Here is a 24,551-nt window from a genome sequence, read left to right as displayed (position 1 = left end):
ATTATGTAAGATGAGTGTAGGCAGGAAATGATAGCCGAACTATAATTTAAAAAAAAATTGTTGCACAAGTTAATAAAATATTTTTAAAATTTAACCTATAATTACTTCAACGCATTAGCCATTTCCACACAAGTTTCTAACCAGTCTTCTTCACCCGGCCCTTCTTTCTTTAAAAATATGATTGGATCGTGACTGAAGACAATACTATACAAACCGGAAGTCCTTGGACCAAGAGCATTTTTTTAATAAAATGTAATTGTTATTAAGTATTTTATTAATTGAATATATTTAGTCAGGCCCGGTTCTTGGGCAGTGCAGCCCGTGCAGTGGCACAAGGCCCAAACGTTTAAAGGGCCCAAAGGTTTTTGTAACTTTTATACAATATATAAGGATTAGGGCCAAACCCAATTTGATTAAGTAAAGATGAAGAAGACCTGGACGCAGACATAAATTGGGCCACTACTAGTTAAATTTTAAATAATAACTCATGTTCAAACTTAGTGGATTCGTAATAGATCATAACACGGCTCCTGTCCAATTAATCTAAATAGAGCAGATTTTTTGTTTTGTTTTTTTTTTTTATAGTTTTGAACATTTAACTTTTGTCTAGAGGTATTATTGGAAGAAAAACTTCAATGATGGAATTATCAAAACCCCGAACAAGCCTGTACTTGATTTTTCAAATAAATTGAATAAATTTGACAATAGGTTTATAAAGCCAAATTAATAACTGAAATGTAATATTGATTTCATATCATTAATAACTGAAACTTTAATATTTTTGTTTTTGTCTAGAAATCACGCCTCTCGTTTCCGAACACAAGCACCTCTCCAGTGCCCGAAAGCATAAATTGAAGTTGGGGGGGGGGGGGGAGACAGTGGCTGACAAAGGGCCGCGTATACACGAGTTTTTTTTCTCAAAATAACCTCCATGCATTGGTATTGTGATTTTTTTTTATATATAATGATGAGCTTATATTATAAGAAGGAGGCCCAAATTTTATCTCGGACGAGGCCTAAATTCTTTTTATCATTCTCGGAGACGGCCCTGTATTTAGTCTTGGTGGTGATATGTAGTTTTTTTTAGTGTTTAGTAGTTTTCATTTATTTCAAATGTTTTAGTTTAAAAAAACGTTGAGAGGTGGCTAATGATACGAAAGTTTAACATTTCGATAGTTTACTTTATGGATGGTTTTAGAAAAACTGATATGACATTGACGTGAATAAGATAGAATTATATTTCATATGCCAACTTTTATAAATAGCGCATTTAGCATAAATAAAAACTACTAAAAAGATAAAAAAAATGTATTTTATTAAAAAAATATTACAATATTAAAAAAATAGACCGATTTATTAATTAAAAAAATCCCACGTCTAAAAAAACACATTTCGCTAAATAAAATATCTCTGAACCAACGTCTTCTTATTTACTTATTCATTTGTAGTATCGCTTTCAGCTATGAAGGTTCTGTTTGTTTTTACTTAAAAGGTCTACAATGGGCTTATGTCTGCAGACGTGCTAACATAAGCTTCTGCATACTGTTTGTTTTTTTAGAAAAAAATATTTGAAAACTGCTTTTATAGTCTTAATAAATAAGCTATTGTTCAACTTCTTCACACTTCTTCACATCCTACCACCACCCAATGTCCAACACTACCACCACCCACCGTAAGCCACCACCACCACCCACCGTCCGTTGCCACCATCACCGTCCGCCACCAGCACCCACCACCACCGTCCGCCACCGGCACCCACCGTCCGCCACCACCACCGTCCACCACCCACCACCATCACTATCTGTCTCCACCACGGTCCACCACCCACCATCCGCTGCCGCCACCACCCACCACCATCGCTATCTGTCTCCACCACCCACCGTCCGCCGCCGCCACCACCCACCACCAACGTCCGCCACCACTACCGTCTACCACCCACCACCACCCACCGTCCGCCACCACCACGGTCCACCACCCACCACCACCACCGTCCATCTCCACCACCACCCCATCGTCCACTACCACCACCCACCACCACTGTCCGCTACCACCACCGCCTTGACACCACCCACTGTTCGCCGCCACCACCGTCCATCACCACCACCACCCACTGTCGGCCACAACCATCATCCACTACTAGGCCTGTAAACGAACCGAACGTTTGGTGAACTATCGTGAACCGTTCGGCGGAAAGTTCGTTTATGTTCGTTCATTTAATAAACGAACGAACATGAACAAAAAATTTGTGTTCGTTTAATTAAATAAACGAACATGAACACATGTTCCGTTCGTTCATTTATGTTCATGAACGTTCGTTTATGCTCGTTTATGTCTGTCTATTTATGTTCATTTATGTATTAATATTAATAGAAAATAATTAAATATTATCTGGATATGTCATATGCTTAAATGTTTTATATTTGTTAATTTGTGTTCATTTAAGTGTTTTCATTTAAGTTCGTTTATATTTGTGTTCATTTACGTTTGTTCATACATGTTCATTTATCTTTATTCAGTTATGTTAGTTTAGATTTTAAACAAACGAACACAAATGTCCATTTCTAAATAAACGAACATGAACATAAATATTTGTTCGATTAAGTGTCCGTGTTCTTTTAAAGTTAAATGAACGAACGCGAACATGCTCTTGTTCGTGTTCATTTGATTCGTTTACAGGCTTTCATTAATCACATTGATGAATACATCGGTCTCAATCTCTAGGCTCTGCCGATTTTATTTGTGTTCGTTTGTGTTCGTGAACACATTAGTTTCCTTAATAAACGAACACGAACATAAAATCTCGTTCGGTAAGTGTTCGTAAACCGTTCGTGAACACATTATTTACTTAACGAACGAACATGAACAAGGCCTTGTTCGTGTTCGTTCGGTTCGTTTACAGCCCTATCCATTACCACCACCGTCCACCGCCACCACCACCCACCGTCGGCCACAACCATCATCCACCACCACCACCACCCACCGTCGGCCACCACCACCGCCACACCCACCACAACTGTCCATCACCACCACCGCACCGTCCACCACCACCGTTCAGCTTATACAAACGATATCCAGTTTATAAAACAAACAGTATTATATTTTCAAATTGTAGACCTTCAGACCACATCTTCAGTTGCAGAAATTAAATCAGATGAAATAAGATTGCAGACAATTTTTGTCTTACAAAACAAACAGCACCTTACATGTTCGTGAGGTTTAACGTAGAACTAGAGATACTTAGGTGGAGGTAGGGTTGCTTGTGGCCTGCTCAGCTGTTTGATTGGTTTTGAAAGCTATTCTTCACTGAACCGGTAAGTATATTTTTAGAAAAGACAAATCGCATCAACTGAAATTGCTAGTTCGACTAAAACGGCACATCCGAAACTGCTTGGGTTGACGATTTTGATAGTCTTGTTTTTTAAGATGTAAAGATCAAATTTGTTTGTCTTGACGCATCTTAATTTGCCAAACCATCCAGATTATTCAAAAATGACCAACATTATTGAATTTGTTCAATTCAATTGGAGTCCATAGCTGACTATTTATTTCTTTCTCAATAATGAAAATAATATAATATAAAATTGTTTTTATATGAAATTTAACATGCTAAAACCTTAAAAAACTGTGTCTAGATTTAGAATGTAGGGAAAAAGTAGAGATATCATTCAAACCGGTTCCTGGAACCGAACCGGTGGACCCGAACCGGAACCGAACCGGTCCTACCCGTTTTTTGTAGGAACCGGACCCTATCTGATTCAACCCGATGATCAGTGACCGGTTCTTGCGTTTCTGAGTGGGGGCGGGTAGGAACCGGAACCGAACCGGAACCGGTTCCTAACCGGTTCTAGCCGTTGGATCGAGTATAGCCGTTGGAAATCGTTTTTTTGGGCAATTTTTTGACCGTTGGGGTCAAAAATAGCCGTTTTTTGGCTCCCCCAAGCACCCCACTACTAGTATAAATAGCTATTTGGTGTCATGGGTTCATCACAACACTCAAAACGCAAACCCGAACGCAAAAAAATACAAAAAAACGCTATTACAACGTTTTGAGTTCTCTAATCTCTTGTTTTCTCTTCTTCTATATTCATATTTGTTGTTATGGCTGCCTCACAATCATCAGTTGGTCAAGGTTCCAACGCCGAACCAAGTTTCGTTCGTATTGTACCTCATAATCGTAATCAAGAGATTTGGTGCAATTGGGATTTGGTTGAATTGAGTGACCATTCATTGAAGGCTCGGTGCAAGTTTTGTGGGGTTTATTTAAACCCACTTTCGAATTCAAATTTGAATAAACACATCGAAAAACCGTATTGCAAGGCGTTGAAAAAGAACGTCGATTCGCAACAAACGCAAATGGATAGTGAAGGCGGAATATTTACATACCAAATTGATCGAGTTCAAGATCGTATGGAGAAGTTTGTGATTCAAGAAGCTTTGCCGTTTAGCCACTTCGACAACCCTCGCTTAACCGCCATGATTCGAGATACGCTTCAACCACAATACACTCACGTAAGTCGTCATACTCTTAAACGTTATTGTTTAAAATTGTGGAAGAAGGCCAAAGAGGTACTAATTGCATATTTTGAAAATATAAATACGGGAATAAACTTAACTAGTGATGTTTGGTCGGCTCCACATGGTCTACCCGAATCTTATCTTTGTGTCACCGCTCATTGGGTAGACCCGTCATCGTGGGAAATGATGAAACGCACCATTGCTTTCGAACTCTTTGAGTATCCACATACGGGAGATAATTTGTTTGAAATTTTAGATTATGTTATAAAAACTTATAAACTAGAAAATAAAATATTTTCAATGGCATTTGATAACGCGTCGAATAATACATCGGCGTTGATAAATTAAAATTAAAATATACGCCGATTTGCAATGGTGTATTTTTTCACTCAAGGTGTGTTGCACATATCATTAATTTAATCGTGCAAGACGGACTTGCTTCGGATGAGGTTACATCGGTTATAAACGATTTTAGACTAATGATACATGAAGTTTTTAAGAAAAGTAAAAAAAGACAAATGGATTATAGAAAATTTTGTAAAGATACGGGAAGAAAAGCTTTGGGAGCTAATTGGGATGTACCTCATCGATGGAATTCCACCTGCATAATGTTTCAAAGTGCTTTGGAACAAAGAGAAACTTTACAAATGTTTCATTCTAGTCTTGCCGAGAATGATTTGGCAATCCCCTTTTCAAATGAGAAATGGGAAATTATCAATGACTTATCGACTTTTCTTGAAGTTTTTAAAACATCAACTACGAAACTATCGGGAACGTATTATCCAACAAGTCCCTTGGTTCTTTCGGAGTTATTTTTAATGGTTAACAATCTTAAAGAATTTGAATATAAAAGTCCAATGTTTTCAAACATCATATTACCAATGAAGTTTAAATTAAAAAAATATTTTCTTGAATTGCCACCGGTTTTTACTTGCGCCGCCGCTTTAAACCCAATGTTAAATGTTACGGGGGTTGAATGTGTGATAGACGAAATTTTTTCAGCCTTAGATATGCATGAAGTTGACCCAAACTTTTCAACAGAGGCAAAAAATTATTTTAACTTAAATTTTAAATTTATGTATGACTTTTATTTAAATAAATATGGGTCAAACATACACATGCCTATGCCGGGGGGGTCTTCATCAAGTTCAAGTGCTACTAGAGTACGAGATCCCATGATTAGCCTTATGAACACCGTTCGCAACGTAACGGCTAAAAAACAAAGGGGTAACACCCCTTCAAGCGAACTAGGAAGGTATAGTGCAAATGATTACTCTACCGGTTTATCCGAAGAGGAATATGGCACTTTTGATGTTTTGGCTTGGTGGAAGGTAAAGGAAACCGAGTTTCCGATTCTTGCCACCATGGCCCGTGATTTACTAACCGTCCAAGCTTCTACGGTAGCTTCGGAATCCGCTTTTTCTCTTAGTGGCAGGGTAATATCGGTGAGAAGAACAAGACTAAATTCGGAGTCGGTGGAGATGTGCATTTGCTAAAGGATCACTTGGACTCAATCGATCGTATTCAACATGTAACCACTCTCGAAGATGAAACACCACTTGATGTTCGAGTGCACGACGAACAAGAAGGCATTTCTACAAGTAATTCCGAGGAAGAAGTCGGCCGCTCAATAATTACGACGAACAAGAAGGCTTTTCTATAAATAATATGTCACAACTTTATATTTATAAGTTTAATGTTTTGTTAGTTTGTTTTTGAAGATTTTAAAACATGTAACCTTTTTTTTTTAACTTCTTAAAGTAAATAAAATGAATTTTATGTTAATTGTTTTTTTTATTTTTCATGTTATACAAATACGAATCGTAGTTTAGAATCCAAATCGCAAACGAAAAACGAAAAAAAAAATTTTTTTTTACACTGACCGGTAAGAACCGGTTAGATAGGTTAGGGGTCCGAGGGTGGGAGAACCGGTTCGGTTCCCTAACCGGTTCGAGCCTGGAACCGGTTTATAATGGGGTTTTAAATATAGGAACCGATTAGGAACTGGTTCCGGTTCCTAGTCCCAAACCGTTTTGAACATCTCTAGGAAAAAGTGGTCAACATGATAGCAACTACAAAACACGATCATGATATCTTTATGCCAACAACGTTTGTTTCTTTTTCAAAAACATCCCCTAAGGTATTGTCATATGTTTACAAGTGTCTTTTGACCCGTCATTTTGTTCAGCTAGGTTATGGTTTGAACTTTTAAATATGGGATTAGTTTGAATACGAGATGGATATAATATTAGGCATTGCTAATCCAGTTACACGAATTTGTTTATTGTTTACCCGCATAAAAGCTTAATATATTAAATTATACAACATTAAAGACATACGATATAATATGTTGAAGTTGTCAGCTTGATATTATCAAATTACATAATTGTTGAAAGTGTACTTGAGTATTTTATATTTCTAGTTAGTTTTTGAGTTGAACTTTAAGAACAGGTTATAGACATTCCAATGAGTAACTTTAACAAAATAAGAGCATAAAGTGTGTAAGGCTGATACCCGCAACCTCGATGGATGAGGGGTACATGTATGGCGGGACCCGTTTTTACAATCATGTATGAGACTATGATTACAGAACTCGTCTCATATCTAATCAATATCCACCCTTGGTCATTGCATAGCCCCCATCTTTAGTCAACGTTGACATAAATTTCAACTCCGCGTTAGGCTCTACATCGATGAAACAAAGCATAATATTTACCTCCCATTTCACTAAACCATTGAATTTTGAGTTAACTTTAGATATTTCACTTAACCAATTTACCTGTGGTTTACCCTCTGTTTAAGCATTAGTTTGAACCATGGATCTATACACATGTATACTTGCACATAGCACACCTATGAAAATGAATCACGTCGGGTCGCCATCCTATGTTGTTCAATTCCATATGAACACGTACATGAGAAAGAAATAATTGTGGGTTGAAGGGGCTCATGGGAGTTACAAGTGTTAGGCACTTAAAGGGGGTCGGTGGAGGACACAGCCAACGATTGAAGAAGGTTGGGGACACCTGCTATAAATTTTTGAGGGGCCTATGGTTGGTTGAAGATGAGAATTAGAAAGAAAGTGTCACCCTTTTTTGAATATAAGAGTAAAACATAAATTTACATGATCATGACATTATTTTTCGTTGGATATTTGATGCAAACAATTGAGAACCGAGAACAAATCTATAACTTAATAAAAATCATAGTTCAAATGTAAATTTTAGTTTACCACATTTTTATCTTACCCAATTCACTATTCTCACAATTTACTTTATATCATTTTTATTAAAGTTCGATTGGTCTAGTGAAAAGTCTATTGTTTGGTAAGGTGGCAAAACATGAAAAGACGTGTCTTGATAATCAACATGTATTTATTCCTTTTGTTTTTGACACTTTTGGTTTCCTCGCGCTTGAAGCTATGGAGCTACTTACCATTGTTCAGCGGGTCATGTATAGTAATGTTATGACTCCAGGATCAGCAAATATAGTTTTTAAAAGATTGGGTTTTGCGATTCAAAAAGGGATAGCGGCGCAGCTTGTTGCTCGCTTGCCTTCTGTTTCGATGTAATCCAATATCTAGATTGCTGATTAAAATCTAGATAAAGAACTATGAAAATCATTTGTGACTACTTCAATACATCTGCCGTTTAACTTTCATCAACTCTTTCTTCCTCAAACATATTTAAACTTGCAAACATTGTTACTCTATTCATAAACAAAAGCAGTAAACCTTAAATCATATTACTTAAGTCTTGCACTGTTACATACCAAGACATTTACCGAGGAAGCAGAAGCCATTTTAAAAGAAGCTATTCAAGAACTGAGGAAACATTTTATACTTCAGGAACAAACAGCCTAAACAGGTGCTCACACGATACGACAGTTGTTTGAAAACAAGCCTTGATAATCACATAACAATGCTATTCTAAAACCTTAACTTAGTTTAACCAAAACCCACCATCTCAAAACAACAACTTCAATTTAAGACCCCAATTATAACAATCCACACTCCAAGGACCACAATTGTAACAACAACAAAACTCAAAGGATGCAATTCATAACTTGCCTCGAGAATGCCCCCATCCACACACCTCCCTTGATCCCAAAGATGTCTCGCACACACCACCAAAACCACTCTTCCACCCTTACGCACAACCATTAATCCACAAAGTACAAGCACGTACTGCATCCTTACTCTGGATTTAATAAACCCCATTCTGTAACACCAAATCACAACCGACAGACCACCACACACCTCTTACTGCGTAAAGTACAACTTACCAAAGCTCAGTCGCCCTGTCGGTAGTAATTTCAGCTCTGGAAAAACTAATTACCACAATTTTGGCTGTATTGCATCGACAGTCTATAAATCGTGCGTTTTGACCTTCTTTTACTTCCTTTATTTCAATTTCAATAATAATAATATATGTTATGTTTATTTATTATGAGGTAGCTTCGTGATCTGCTTATTATTATTATTTGTTTGTTAGAATTCGAATCGATTGGTGATGACCTAGGGTTTGCTGATGCTGCCGGTGGAGTGATGCGTACTCAATGAATTGATGCTGGCTGCTTGTGTGTTCATCGAATGAAGTAGAGCGAATTAGGATTTGATTCGAGATGTCGCCGGTCAAATTCCTGTTTACGTTTCTGTTTATATCGATTATATTATGGCTTCTGTTTATGTAAGTGATTGATCAGATGCTTAATTTTGCTTAATTTGATGCTCAGAGGTTCAATTGTGAGCTGTAGTTAGTATAGATTGATTTAAGTTGGATATTGTAATTGATATGTTTGTTAGACACGTTGTTTTATGTTTTAAGTGGCTAGTTGTATCGTGCTTATGTAAGTAATCGATCGCCTGGTTAATTTGATGCTTAGAGGTTGGATTTTGAGCTGTAGTTAGTATAGATTGATAAGTTGGATATTGTAATTGATATATTTGTTAGACACTTATTGTTTTAAGTGGCTAGTTGTATCATGCTTATGTAAGTACTCGATTGCCTGGTTAATTTTGGTTAATTTGATGCTTAGTTGAATTTTGAGCTGTAGTTAGTAAATATTGATAAGTTGGATATTGTAATTGATATATTTGTTAGACAGGTTGTTTTATTATTTAAAGTGGCTGGTTGTATTATGTTTTGTAATTTTGTTATGAATTGTGAGTGTTTGTTGTAAATGTAGTGCTGTGATTTTTATGTTTTTTAGGATGTGAAATTATCTATAGCTAGAAATCAGCAGCTGATTAGTGGATTTGCTAGTTATGATTTATGATGTTGGTATATATAGATTCATAAGTTGGATATCGTAATTGATTGTTTTATTTTTTAAGTAGCTAGTTTTATCATGTTTTAAGTGGCTAGTTTATCATGTCTTATAATATTTAAAGAAATTGTGTGTAAATTGTAAATGTAGTGCTGTGATTTTTATGTTACCAATAGATGCTATAGGTGTTTGGATGTGTGCTTAGGCTAGTTAAATGATTAGAAGTTACAACATGAATTATGATTAGGGTGTTCGGTTTATCAAGAAAAGAGTAGTTGGAAGAAATGTGAAATTATCTATAGCTAGCAATAAGCAACTGACTAAAAGCTTTTTAATTTTGATTTCGATTTAGCAGTAATCATTTTGAAATCCATTTTCAATACTAGCTTAATCACCTCAATTATTGGCAGTTTAATGTTGAAATTAACATAAAATTTTTCAGGTTTATGTTTTACATCAAGCTGTTGTGCATCATAATCTCATTGTTTTATGTCTGATCATGCTTTTATAGCCTACATTCTACTTCATCAACATTAATTGTGGGTTTAGATAACTTAACTGAAAATCTTATTTCAGATTTGCTTCCAAGTTAGTTGCTTGGATTTTGAGCCGGATTATGAAAGCATCAGTGGCATTTAAAGTTAGTGGATGGAAATGTTTGAGTGATGTTACAATCAAGTTTGAAAAGGTTATTAATCTTTTGCTTTGGTCTTCTACCATACATCAAATTTTGCTTAAATTTTGTTTTCTTTTTCTTCTGCTATGCCCCTCTTACATTTTGCATTGCATAATTATTTAATGGTATTAAATAATGTACATATTGAATTAGTCATGTTAAATTGGTTTACATCCTCGTTTGACGCTCTTGTATCAGAAATATTAATCTTAACTAGGAAGGACCATCGTTTATCCATTATACTTTTTCCTGGATTTCACATAACTTTTAATCTTACTACAGATGATATGTTTCTTTTATGCGATTTACAGTAGTTTACATTTTACCCTGACATTCTTTTTTTTTTCTCGGGTTAGTGTTGCTCTTTAGAGATAAACTACATACATGATGATATTTTCATCAAATTGCATCTATATTCTTTTGAGAATCTATTCTGACATCATCCTTGATATTCACGTTGGCAATTTTGCAGGGCGCGATTGAATCTGTTTCAGTTGGTGAAATTAGATTTAGTCTAAGACAATCCTTGGTTAAACTAGGGGTTGGTTTTATGTCTAGGGATCCAAAACTGCAATTGTTGATAAGTGACATAGAAATTGTTACAAGGGCTTCAAGCCAAGGTTCAAAGAAAACAGAGTCACAGAAATCTCGTAGGTCCCGCAGTAACGCAGGCAGAGGGAAGTGGATGGTTGTGGCTAATGTGGCAAGATTCTTATCAATTTCTGTGACAGATTTAGTTGTAAAGGCAAGTTGTTCCCAATGAAATTGCTTATGTTTATGACTATTTTCATTCTTGCTTTATTGCTTCTTTGGTGTGTGAAATTATCATTCACAATTCTAAGAATAGAGTTCTTGTACTGCTACTGTACTTTATCACATGCATGTTAGTGCAAAAATATAAATATAATTCTTTACAGAAAATGTACACAAAAAAGTGTTATTTGTTGATAGATTATGCTCATTCATGCTCAGCTGTCTGTATGACCATATTTTCCCTGATAAAAGAGAAAGAAGTGGGGGGGGGGGGGGGGCTTTTTGAAATGCAAATTTATGTGGTTGTGTGCACAATTTCTGTTACTCAGATGGTTGCAAGATTAGGGTTCAACACAGAAGATCCTTTTAGTTAACATAAGGATCTTCTGTATTTGGGGACATTAGGTATGCTTGTGCGTGCCTGTTGCCATCACGACTCCTGGATTATCGTCACTCATATATTTATATAATTTATTTGTTTCTAAATTGCATGAAAAATGTTTGTAAAGTGCATGATATTTAATCAGGCCCGTAAAAGTATTTTATTAATAGGTTTGATTTTATCAACTGCTTTTGATTTTCTTGTATTTTGTGGCAGACACCAAAAGCTACCGCAGAAGTTAAAGATTTGGGAGTTGAGATATCAAAAGATGGTGGGACCAAACCTTCTATTCTTGTGAAGTTGCAACTTTTGCCCGTTGTTGTTCATGTGGTTGATCCACGTATCAGTTTTGATCAATCATCTAGCTTTAGCAATGCTGAAAGCTTTACTGCTGGCCAGACATGCTTTGCAACTATTGAGAAAGCATCTGCTCCTTTTGTTTGTGAAGAATTCCATCTCTCGAGTGAGTTTGGTCATGATAGGTTGGTTTTTATCTATTTTTATTATATTATTTTCACCAAAACTGCTGAAATTGTAGAATAGGGTTGTTTTTTGAGCAACTTTATCACAAGAAAAACCATTGAATACCATGTCTTTTTCATCTCACCTTATTCTTTCTTTTAGTAAAGATTAAATCTTTTTCTATTTAAAACCTTTGCTGCAGAGAAGCAGGCATTGTAGTGAAAAATGTAGACATTTCAATTGGAGAAATCACTTTGAACTTAAACGAGGAGCTGATTCCCGGAAAGAAGTCGTCTGACACTCAAGTTGATGAACTTTTTCAATCAGTCGCTGAACACAACATTGTTAAAAAGCCACGAAATGACAAATCTGCCCTTTTGGCTGCTACGAAGTACACTTCGTTCATTCCCGAAAAGGTTAGAAAGTGTTGTGTTTTAAGTCAAGATTAAAGTTTACATTAATTGGCAAAGTGTGTCTTTTTAATAGGTTTGTCTCGCTTTGCCAAAGTTGAATGTGAAGTTTGTGCATAAAGAACACTCTATTGTTATGGAGAATAACATAATGGGCATCCAGTTAAAGAGTGTGAAGTCTCGATTTGTTGAAGATATTGGAGAAAGCACACGTCTTGATCTTCAATTAGATTTCAGTGAGATTCATGTATGGGTGTAATCAACATTATTAATGTTGTTCATAGTTTCATTCTAATGACTGCCTCTTTCTTATAATATAGATTCTTAAAGAAGCCGAAAGTTCTATGGTCAACATATTGAAGCTTGCTGTTATTTCCTCAGTATACATTCCATTACAGGTAGGCTATATGATTTTCAGCTTTTCACACATTGTTTCATAAACCAATTTCTTACCTTCTTTAATTCTCTTTTCAGCCTACATCACCAATAAGATCTGAAGTTGATGTAAAGCTTGGTGGCACCCAATGCAACTTATTCATGGGAAGGTTGAAGCCATTAATGAATTTGAGCTCATCAAAGAAGAAAAAGATGGTGCTTCGTGATGAAAATGCTAACCCCGTTAAGGTCCAGTCAAGTGGTTCTAAAACCATTATGTGGACATGCACAGTTTCAGCGCCAGAGATGACTATTGTGCTTTTTAATTTAAGTGGATTGCCTATCTATCATGTAAGTGATTTAGAATTATTATATTATTAACAATCTGTTTTTCCTTAATGAATGATTTAGGGTGTTTTATGACTTCAAGGTATACTCTGTGCGACTTTCAACCAATTTGACATGTTTTATTTAAAGCTATATTTTTATTTTGCTTGTTTGATTCGTTATGAGATAAAAGATAATCTGAGACCTTTTCACATGTAGCTGGATTGAAATTTCTATATCCGCTGTTTAGTTTTAAAATCATTCAATTTATGCATCTTTGATGAACATGTGCATAGTATCATTTTAATAGAAGTGATTTATTTTTTATCTTAAGGAAGTTCTAGTAAAGCTCGTGTTTTTATGGCATTCTTTACTGTCATTGGTTTTCAGGGTTGCTCACAGTCCTCACATGTCTTTGCCAACAACATATCCAGTTCAGGCACTGCAGTTCACTTGGAGCTTGGAGAACTGAATTTGCACATGGCAGATGAATATCAAGAATCTTTAAGGGAAACCCTATTCGGTGTGGAAACAAATACTGGTTCGTTACTGCACATAGCAAAAATCAGCCTGGATTGGGGCAAAAAGGAGAAGGACCCATCTCAAGAAGATAATCCAAAGTTAATATTGGTTTTATCTGTGGACATAACTTCCATGGGTTTGAACTTAACTTTCAAGCGCGTTCAGTCCTTGCTAGTAACCGCTTTCTTGTTTAAAACGCTGATAAAATCTTCATCTCCATCTGTTAAAACATCTCGGGTAACACGCTTAACAAAACCATCTGGCAGAGGGCTTCAATTGATTAAGTTTAACCTGGAACGTTGCTCTGTAAGTCTATGCAGTGACATAGGCTTGGAAAATGAAGTTATCTCAGAACCAAAAACGGTAAATTATGGATCACAAGGTGGGCGTGTTCTTATTAGCACCTTAGCTGATGGGGCCCCACGTACTTCAAAAATAACACCAACAGTTTCAAATGAGCACAAAACGGTAAAATGCGTTGTAGGTCTTGATATCTACCACTTTAGTTTATGCTTGAATAAGGAAAAACAGTCCACTCAGTTGGAGCTTGAGAGAGCTAGATCTGTGTATCAAGAATATTTAGAAGACAACGATTCCGGCACAAAAGTAACATTATTTGACTTACAGAATGCAAAGTTTGTAAGGAGAGCTGGTGGTCTTAGAGAAATAGCTGTTTGCTCCCTTTTTAGTGCGACTGATATAACTGCCAGGTGGGAACCAGATGTCCACTTGGCATTAGTTGAGCTAGGGTTACGACTGAAGCTACTGATTGAGAATCAGAAGGAGATTTATGCTAGTAAAGATAATGCTGTCCCAAAAGAAGAATCTACAGGATTATTACAGTCAGAAAAGAATAAAAGAAAAAAGGAATCTCTTTTTGCTATTGATATTGAGATGCTTACTGTAACTGCTGAAGCTGGAGATGGTGTTGAAGCCATGATTCAAGTTCAGTCAATTTTTCTGAAAATGCACGTATAGGTGTACTTCTTGAAGGACTAATGCTCAGTTTCAATTCATCAAGGGTGTTTAATAGTGGCAGAATGCAAATTTCTCGTATACCGAGTGCAAAATCTGAGTCAGATGCCAAGTGGGACTGGGTGATTCAAGCATTTGATGTACATGTTTGCATGCCATACAGATTACAGCTGCGTGCTCTAGATGATTCTGTTGAGGAAATGTTGCGAGCGTTAAAGCTTATAACTGCTGCTAAAAAGAAACTAATATTCCCAGTCAAAGAATCTAGTGCAAAACTAAAAAAGCCTAGTTCTTCAAAAATTGGTTGTGTAAAGTTCTTTATACGTAAGCTGACTGCTGACATTGAAGAAGAACCGATACAAGGTTGGCTTGATGAACACTATCAACTTTTGAAAAACGAGGCTCGGGAAGTGGCTGTTCGGTTGACTTTGCTCGAGTCTATTATTGCAAAAGGAAGCCAATCCTCTGCAGTTGCTGATGAAGATGATTCTGTTCATAAAGGCACACTTCAAGTTAATGGGGAGGAGATTGATTTGCAGGATCCATCATCTTTTGAAAAGCTTAAAGAAGAAATACACAAACAATCTTTTTGTTCTTATTATCAGGCGTGCCAAAAACTTGTAAAAACAGAAGGATCTGGTGCTTTTAAGGATGGATTTCAGTCTGGTTTTAAACTTAGCACCTCAAGAACGTCTCTTTTTTCTATTACCGCAACAGAGCTTGAGTTCAGTTTGTCAGCAATCGAAGGTGGTGAAGCTGGAATGATAGATTTTGTGCAGAAGCTTGATCCCGTTGCTCTTGAATTTAAAATCCCATTTTCTCGCCTTTATGGATGCAACCTTAATTTGCAGACAGGCTCTCTTGTTGTTCAGCTTAGAGACTATACTTATCCACTTCTTGCTGGTTCTTCTGGTAAATGTGAGGGTCGGGTTGTTCTTGCTCAACAGGTCAGATTACAGTTATCTTTTCTTTTGCTTATTGTGTTTACTATTTAGGGCTGTAAACGATCTGAGCCCGACCTCGGCTTGTTTAACTTGCAAGAACTTGAGCTTGGCTCGTTTCGAGCTCTATTTCCAAAGCTCAATCGAGCTCGGCTCGTTTATTATTTGTTATCTAATAGTGCACATCTATTATTGTCATATCTATTTTGATTATAATTTCTCTATATAACATAACTAGCTTTAGAAACCCGTGTATTACACGATATAGGTTAATGTATAAATTACAATGAATAATTTAATACAAATAAAATAAAAGATAATTAAGTCTCTTCATATTCTTATGTAAAAAGTATATTACAAATATAGTCGCTTTATATCATCAAATGTATTTGAATTTTAAATCGATAATGGGTTGTTCTACCATCGGTATACAATAATGAAACAATGCCACTGGAAGCAACATTTAAAACAATGAGACATTTAGATCTGAAAGATGTAATTAAAGTCTTTCATAAAAATGTTTTTTATTCTATACCCTAAACACTAAACCCTAAACCATAAACCAAAAGGGACACCAGATTTTCCTTTTTGAACAGCTTTCATGATGCCCTTATAAACACACTGTTGTTCAACTATCACAATAGTCTTATGCTAAACATAAAAAATAAAAGTTTTGTCTATGATTTTTAAGACTTATTAAAACATTGAATATTTGTAAAAAGTAAACTAAATTATTACAGTCTTCTTCAATATGAAGATGTCTCAAAAATTAAAAGTTAGTGTACTCTTTAAACATAAACTCTTTTATATATATTTTAATTTTAAAGAAAATATCTCTATGGCACGTAATTATTATATATATATTAATATTTTTTTTTATATTAAGTATGTTTACAATATAATTTATAGCATTAATAATTCAATCAATGGAAATTGACCAATTAATACGGTGTGTTGAATTTATAATCAATACTATATTTAGAACCAAGATATTTTTTTCTTTTCCATCAATAGAAGAGAAGTGATTTGGGCGGGAATTTGATAGTGAGAATTAACTTCAGAATGCCATGTGTCCAGAATTATTTTCTTTTATTAGTATAGGTAGATTGGTAGATATATATTATTTACTTATTTTTTTCATAGTCTTATGTATAATAGTTATTATTATATAAATATATGTTTACTATATTAAATAAACATTATAAAAATGATAGGCTCATTTAGGCTCACGACCAGCTTGAGCTTGGTAAGTTAAGCTTGGGCTTGTTTACAAAACAAGCTTATTTTTAGGCTCAAGCCGCCTGGCTTGATTTGAGCTTTTAGCGAGCTGATATCGAGTAGTTCCTGAGCGGGTTGGCTCGCTTACATCCTTATTTATATTCATTTTATTTTGTTTTTCATTTTTATTATATGGATTGGACGTTGTAGGTCAGGCGGGTTAGGTAACACTCAAATGGTGTTTGGGTGGAAAAAAACGAGTTTTTTGAGTAAAGATTTTTGTCATTTATGACTGCGAAAACAACTTCAATATAGTCTAATAATGCTTTGAATAAAACAATGTAAGAGACTATAAGCAATAACTATAGAGTATAGACCCTGACTTTGAGCTTTTGATCAGTTTGACTCAAGACCTTTTAGTCAATTTTTTTTGATTTTTTTATTTGGTGAGGACATGACTAAAGAATGAATAAAGGAAAGTGATTTTGAGTTTTTGTTGTAGGCGACACCTTTTCAACCCCAAATTCTGCAAGATGTCTACATTGGTAGATGGAGGAAGGTGAAAATGTATCGTTCAGCTAGTGGCACAACACCACCAATGAAAACATATTTGGATATACCTTTACTTTTCAAAAAAGGAGAAATAGCTTTTGGAGTTGGTTTTGAACCAGCTTTTACTGATTTAAGCTATGCATTCACAGTAGCTTTACGTAGGGCTAACTTAAGTGTCAGAAACCCAAATGCTCCTGATATTACACCTCCCAAAAAAGAAAAAAGCTTGCCATGGTGGGACGAGATGAGAAATTACATTCATGGAAAAACCACATTGTGTTTTTCTGAAAGCACATTTCATATTCTTGCTACAACCGATCCGTATGAAAAAAACGATCAACTCCAAATTTCTTCAGGATATATGGAACTTAAACACTCGGATGGGCGTATAGATGTTTCAGCAAAGGATTTCAAGATGTTTACAAGCAGTTTGGATGAATTGCTTCGAAATTCAACGATTAAACCACCATCTGGCGCACGTGGCGCTTTTCTAGTTGCTCCCAGCTTTACTCTTGAGGTTACAATGGACTGGGAATGTGCGTCGGGCAAACCACTCAATCACTATTTGTTTGCACTTCCTTCTGAACGTGTCGCTCGCGATAAGATATATGATCCTTTCAGATCTACTTCATTATCATTGAGGTGGAATTTCTCTCTCAGACCAATGATATCTCTTTCACAGTCCAACAGCAATGGTTATGCTGCATTTGATGCAGCTTTGCATGATTCATCTAAATTGGAGAATGATTCAGTTAATTCACCAACTTTAAATGTTGGTCCTCACGATTTTGCTTGGCTCCTAAACTTCTGGAACTTGAACTACAATCCTCCTCATAAGTTGAGATACTTCTCTCGATGGCCACGTTTTGGTGTCCCAAGAATTCCTAGGTCTGGTAATCTTTCATTAGATAAAGTCATGACAGAATTTATGTTCCGGATTGATTCGACTCCAACTGTTTTAAGACACATGTCGTTAGATGAAAATGATCCAGCTAAAGGGTTGACATTTAAGATGACAAAGTTGAAATTCGAAATGTGCTACAGTCGTGGTAAGCAGAAGTATACATTTGAGAGCAAGCGTGACATTCTTGATCTTGTTTATCAGGGTCTTGATCTTCATATGCCTAAAGTGTTTCTTAATAAAGATGATTGCACAAGTGTTATCAAAGTTGTTCAAATGTCAAGAAAAGGGTCAAAGTCTTCATCCACTGACCGAGTTGTAAATGATAACAGTAACAATGGTAAAACTACAACTACTACCGAACGACATCGTGATGATGGGTTTTTGTTGTCGTCTGATTATTTTACAATTAGAAGGCAATCACCAAAGGCAGATCCAGCTAGATTGCTTGCATGGCAAGAAGCTGGCAGAAGAAATTCTGAAATGACATATGTTAGGTCAGAATTTGAAAATGGGAGTGAGAGTGATGAACAAGCAAGATCTGATCCAAGTGAGGATGATGGATATAATGTGGTGATTGCTGATAACTGTCGCCGGATCTTTGTTTATGGATTGAAGCTGTTATGGACAATTGAAAACAGAAATGCTGTTTGGTCGTGGGTTGGTGAATTATCTAAAGCATTTGCACCTTCAAAACCTTCTCCTTCTCGTCAGTATGCCCAGAGGAAGCTTTTAGAAGGGAACCAAGTACAAATAGCAAAGGAATCCTCCAGCGAAGATGTTTCAAAGAACGCATCTGCTAGTCAAGGTGCAAGTTCTAAACAAAAGGAGGCTTCAGGGTCGAACTCGTCTTTAGCAAGTTCAAGTAAAGTAGACAGACAGTCATTTGGGGCTATTGGTACAAAACCACATTCTTCTGATCACATTTACAAGCTTCACTTTGATTGTTATCATTCATGTAAAGTCTTAATCTTTTTCTGGTTAACTGATAGACAAACATGGATTTGATGACTCTGATGAAGAAGGCACTCGTCGTTTCATGGTTAATGTTATCGAGCCACAATTCAATCTTCACTCTGAAGATGCAAATGTAAGTTGTTAAGGTGTTAGAATTTAGAACTAAGGTTCTCTCGCAAACTGTGTTATTTAATCATTTTTTCGTTGTTAACAGGGTAGATTTTTGCTTGCTGCTGTTAGTGGGAGAGTTTTAGCTCGGTCATTTCATGCAGTTCTGAATGTTGGCATAGAGATGATTAAACAAGCACTTGGGAGTGGAGCTGTGAATAGTCCTGAATCTCAACCCGAATTAACATGGAATCGTATGGAACTATCAGTGATGTTGGAACACGTGCAGGCTCATGTGGCCCCCACTGATGTTGATCCAGGGGCTGGACTTCAATGGTTACCAAAGATTCGTAGGAGCTCACAAAAAGTAAAACGCACCGGGGCCCTTCTTGAAAGAGTGTTTATGCCATGTGATATGTACTTCCGCTACACCAGACACAAAGGTGGAACAACAGATCTAAAGGTGGGTGTGTTTATGAGTTACGAGCCATGTGTCATAAATGGCTATGCAATTGTTTATGAATTATGATAGTCACGTGCCATAAATGGCTATGTAATTGTACATACACTAATTGTATATAGTATTCATAGTTGTTGAAATCTCTGTATTATAGGTCAAACCTTTGAAAGAACTTGCATTCAATTCCCAAAATATAACAGCTACCATGACATCTCGCCAGTTTCAAGTTATGCTTGATGTTTTGACCAATCTACTCTTTGCCAGGCTTCCTAAGTAAGTGATGTTTTGGCCAATCTACTCTTTGACATCCAACTGTTGTATTTGAATATGAGAAAGATGAAAGTTGATTAATTTTGTCCGGCTCCACATTTTTTGTACTTTGGCAATTTGACTGAAGTTTTTAATTCAGGCCTAGGAGAAGTAGTCTTCCCAAATCAGCGGAAGACGATGAGGACATTGAGGAAGAAGCAGATGAAGTGGTTCCTGATGGTGTTGAAGAGGTAGAGATAGAACGAGTCAACCTTGAACAGAAAGATCGGGCCCGCAACTTGCTTTTTGATGATATCCGGAAGCTTTCACTCTTTATTGATACTTCTGGAGATGCACATTCAGAGAAGGAAGGGAATCTTTGGATGGTAACTGGTGGAAGATCCACATTGGTAAGATGCAAGTCTCATGCCTAAAGTATAAAACCTGCTTGTTTTGTTTTTGATTATAAGTAACAATGCTAAAAACTTACATTTACAGGTGCAAAGACTGAGGAAAGAATTGGTAAATGCACAAAAATCTAGAAAGATTGCTGCTGCTTCTTTTAGGATGGCAATGCAGAAAGCTGCACAATTACGACTTATGGAGAAAGAGAAGAATAAAAGCCCTTCATGTGCTATGCGCATATCTTTGCAAATCAACAAAGTGGTTTGGAGAATGTTTGTGGATGGGAAATCTTTTGCAGAGGCTGAGATAAATGACATGGTTAGTATCAGTGTAGATTGACCAGATTACCCCTGGTGGCTATGTTAGTTGTCTAACTAACATCTAGTTTTTGGTTTTTGAACGTCCATTTATAATGGAACATCTTGTTTGCAGATATATGATTTTGACAGAGACTATAAAGATGTTGGTCTTGCACGGTTCACAACAAAGTACTTTGTAGTGAGAAATTGCCTGCCTAATGCGAAATCTGACATGCTTCTATCTGCATGGAATCCACCTTCTGAATGGGCCAAGTATGTAACTGATTTTTCTTCTTGCATGTGCTTGATTTCAGTGTATATATTCTTAAAAATTTACACTTGTGTTTTGCTTTTGTGGTTGCAGAAAGGTGATGCTTCGGGTAGATGCTAAACAAGGAGCTCCAAAGGATGGCAACTCACCTATTGAGTTATTCCAGGTGAAAATTTCTACTCGCTGTTTACTATAAAATTGTATCAAGAATAGAAATTCAAATACTCAACTTTCATGATCTTGATGAATTCCAAGGTCAAAACTGACCTAACAAAAACTTTGGGCTCCTTAATCATTTTTATAATATTATTTATTGCAAACCAATCCAGGCACGCATATAATTTTTGCGCAGCTTAATACGCAGAACAAAATAAATTCTTGAATAGAGGCATAAAGCATGTAGTTACAACAATCCTAATATAGCAATATGTGATCTTGTCGTTAACCTGTGACCAGCATCTTTAACAATACCCAATTAACTAAAACAGTTGCTATTCATTAGTGCTTATTTGGAATTAAAAGCTTAGCACCTTATACTAATTAAAGCTACTGTTTCATCACTAAAGGTGGATATTTACCCGCTGAAAATACATTTGACTGAGCAAATGTACAGAATGATGTGGGGCTACTTTTTCCCAGAAGAGGAGCAAGATAGTCAACGTCGCCAGGTTAGGTGGCAAAGTGGGCGGGTTGGTTTGACCTGACATACTTTTTTCCATTTTTTCAATAAATTATCAAGGGTGTTAAATGTAATTACTAAATTGTTTTAGTTTGACACATAGGAAGTTTGGAAGGTGTCGACTACTTCTGGTTTAAGAAGAGCAAAAAAGGTTTCCACTGTAAATGAGGCTTCTGCATCAAGCAGTCATCCAACAAAAGAAGTAGAGGGGTCCAGCAGATCTAACCCATCACTATCATTAACATCCCGAAGCTCTGATTCCATTCATGTGAGTTTATAGTGACCTGTCAAACTCAAATTATAACATTAATACAAAATGTAGATACATATTACAATTTATTTACAACTTATTGTTGATTTTCGTGTAGGGAACAAAGGGGCAGAATGGAAAAACCACATCGCCTGAGTTAGGGCGATCTTATTCGTTTGATAGAACTTGTGAAGAATCTGTAGCAGAATCTGTTACTAATGAACTTATGCTACAAATGCAATCTGCAAACCTCAAGATAGAGCCAGCTGGAAGTGTTGAGCAACAGGATGAATCAAGTAAAGGTAAATCTAAAACTGCAAAAACGGGTCGTTCTTCTCAAGAAGAAAAGAAGTTGGGTAAACCAAACGATGAGAAAAGGTCCAGGCCAAGGGTAATGAGGGAATTCCACAATATCAAGATTAGTCAGGTATGTCAGTTATACCAGGATTGAAATATTATTATTTTATTTTGTATATTGGTCAATTATGGACAGTAAGGGTCATTGGTCAATGATGGTCAGTTAGGATCAATATTGGTCAATAGTCAATGATGGTCATGTAGGGTCGGTATTGGTCAATGATGGCCAATTAGGATAAATTATGTATGTGTGTATTTTAAGGTTGCAAAGTTGGCAGGCCAGAAAAAGGGTCAGTTTTTGGTGTAATTTTACTTCGAACACCTGTTCCATAACATGTTCTTTGAACCATTTATAAAAGCTATATATTAAATCAGTAATAATCTAATTTTTCAATGAAGTTATGCAGGAGGTTTTATGGGAGATTTCAAATGAGAACCCCTTTGGAGTTTTAAGATCTCGAAAGAACTCAACGTAACGATTTTTTTTTTCGAATTTTTTTTACACATGCGTAATATATGTAGGTTACATATACGTAAAAAAATTACAGAATTTTTTACGCACCGAGTCGACTTTTTACACATGTGTAACGGACGTAAAAGTTAGTGTAATCACATCTTTATTCTCTCTTCTACTTTGACTTTTTAGTCAGATTTAATCTCAACCACATATTTCAATCCATTTAATTAAATGTGTGGCCAAGAATTGAGTTCTTAAGTTCTTAAAACTCAACATTGGTTCTCAAAATATCCCTCCCCGGAGGTTTTATGCTTAAAAATACACATCAAGTGTTTGACGTTTTTGACTCAATTCTCTTTTTAGTTGTTTTTATCGGCCGATGAGGCTAGTAGGGCCCTAGTCCAATGATAATTCCTAACCGAGAAGTCAACACGAGCATAACAATTATATTGGAACTTGAAAGAGAAGTGAATGGCTAACTGAACATCCTTGTTTGGTCTATGAAAATAAGAGCATAACATAAATCTACCTTTCATATGTTGGTCAAAATTAGCATCTAATATTCTTTTTCTTTGTTAACGAATCTTGTTTCACTGTGATGAAACAGGTCGAACTGCTAGTGACCTATGAAGGGTCCAGATTTGCCGTAAGTGATCTAAGATTGCTTATGGATACGTTCCATCGTGTCGAATTCACAGGTACCTGGAGAAGGTTGTTCTCAAGAGTCAAAAAACATATAATTTGGGGAGTTCTCAAATCAGTCACTGGAATGCAGGTAAAAAATCATGTTTATTATCAAAAGACCATAAAAAATACAAAAAAAAGTATGAACATGTAACATAATTTAATTGCTTCAGGGTAAGAAGTTCAAAGATAAGCTACATGGTCATGGAAAAGAAACAACTGTGTCAGGTATCCCTACAACCGATCTGAATCTTAGTGACAGCGATGGCCCGATTGGTAAAGCAGATCAGGTTCCAATAACTTGGCCTAAACGACCTCCCGAGGGTGCAGGAGATGGGTTTGTGACCTCAATCAGAGGATTATTCCACTCTCAGAGGCGTAAAGCTAAGGCGTTTGTGCTGAGAACAATGAGAGGTGAAGGTGAAAATGATCACACGGGCGGTGGTGACTGGAGTGAAAGTGATACGGAATATTCTCCGTTTGCCAGACAGTTAACTATAACTAGAAAACTCATTCGACGCCACACCAAAAAGTTTCGTTCCAAGAAAGGTTCGTGCCACCTGCCATGTTGATAAAATATTAAAAAAAAAAAAACTTTGAATGCTAACCGGAATCTATTGTTAATTATCAGGTATACCTCCACAGCAAAGAGATTCATCACTTCCGTCTTCGCCAGTAGAAACCACACCATATGAAAGCAATTCTTCTAGTGGATCTGATCCTTATGAGGATTTCCTTGAATACAAGGCTGCTGAAGAGAAATCACTACCTTTACCTTAACCCAACCCGACTCACAAAGTGCTAGTTTTGTTGCAACGTCTTGCCTATGCTAACACCCATAGGCAAGGCTGAGTTTTTGTATCGTCAAAAGCAGGTTCCGCCATTGGTATAGCTATATATGTATACAAGGATTATGGTTTATGAGAGTTGTATATAACATTGGGCTCTATGCCCACAAGAGTTTGATGATCAACGTCTATGAGTGTTATTTGTATATTTAAGATGGAAATAAAGGTGGTAATAGTGTTATAATTATTATAATATTGTTAGTTTTCTACTTATGATTTATAAAAGTAATAATTGCTAGGCTATAGAACT

General features: G+C 36.2%; 1 pseudogene; it reads left to right on the top strand.

Annotated features, from left to right (window-relative positions):
• The first annotated feature begins 9,115 nt into the window (after positions 1-9,115).
• LOC143586679 (protein SABRE-like) lies at positions 9,116-24,233 on the top strand (annotated as a pseudogene).
• The last annotated feature ends 318 nt before the right edge of the window (positions 24,234-24,551 follow it).

The sequence above is a fragment of the Bidens hawaiensis genome, unplaced genomic scaffold (assembly GCF_021521415.1).
Source record: "Bidens hawaiensis isolate Kalapana, Puna unplaced genomic scaffold, B.hawaiensis_p1.1 tig00034765_1, whole genome shotgun sequence".
NCBI classification, from domain to species: Eukaryota; Viridiplantae; Streptophyta; class Magnoliopsida; order Asterales; family Asteraceae; genus Bidens; species Bidens hawaiensis.
The sequence above is the reverse complement of the archived record's forward strand: the minus strand, read 5'-3'. Positions and strand labels throughout refer to the sequence as shown.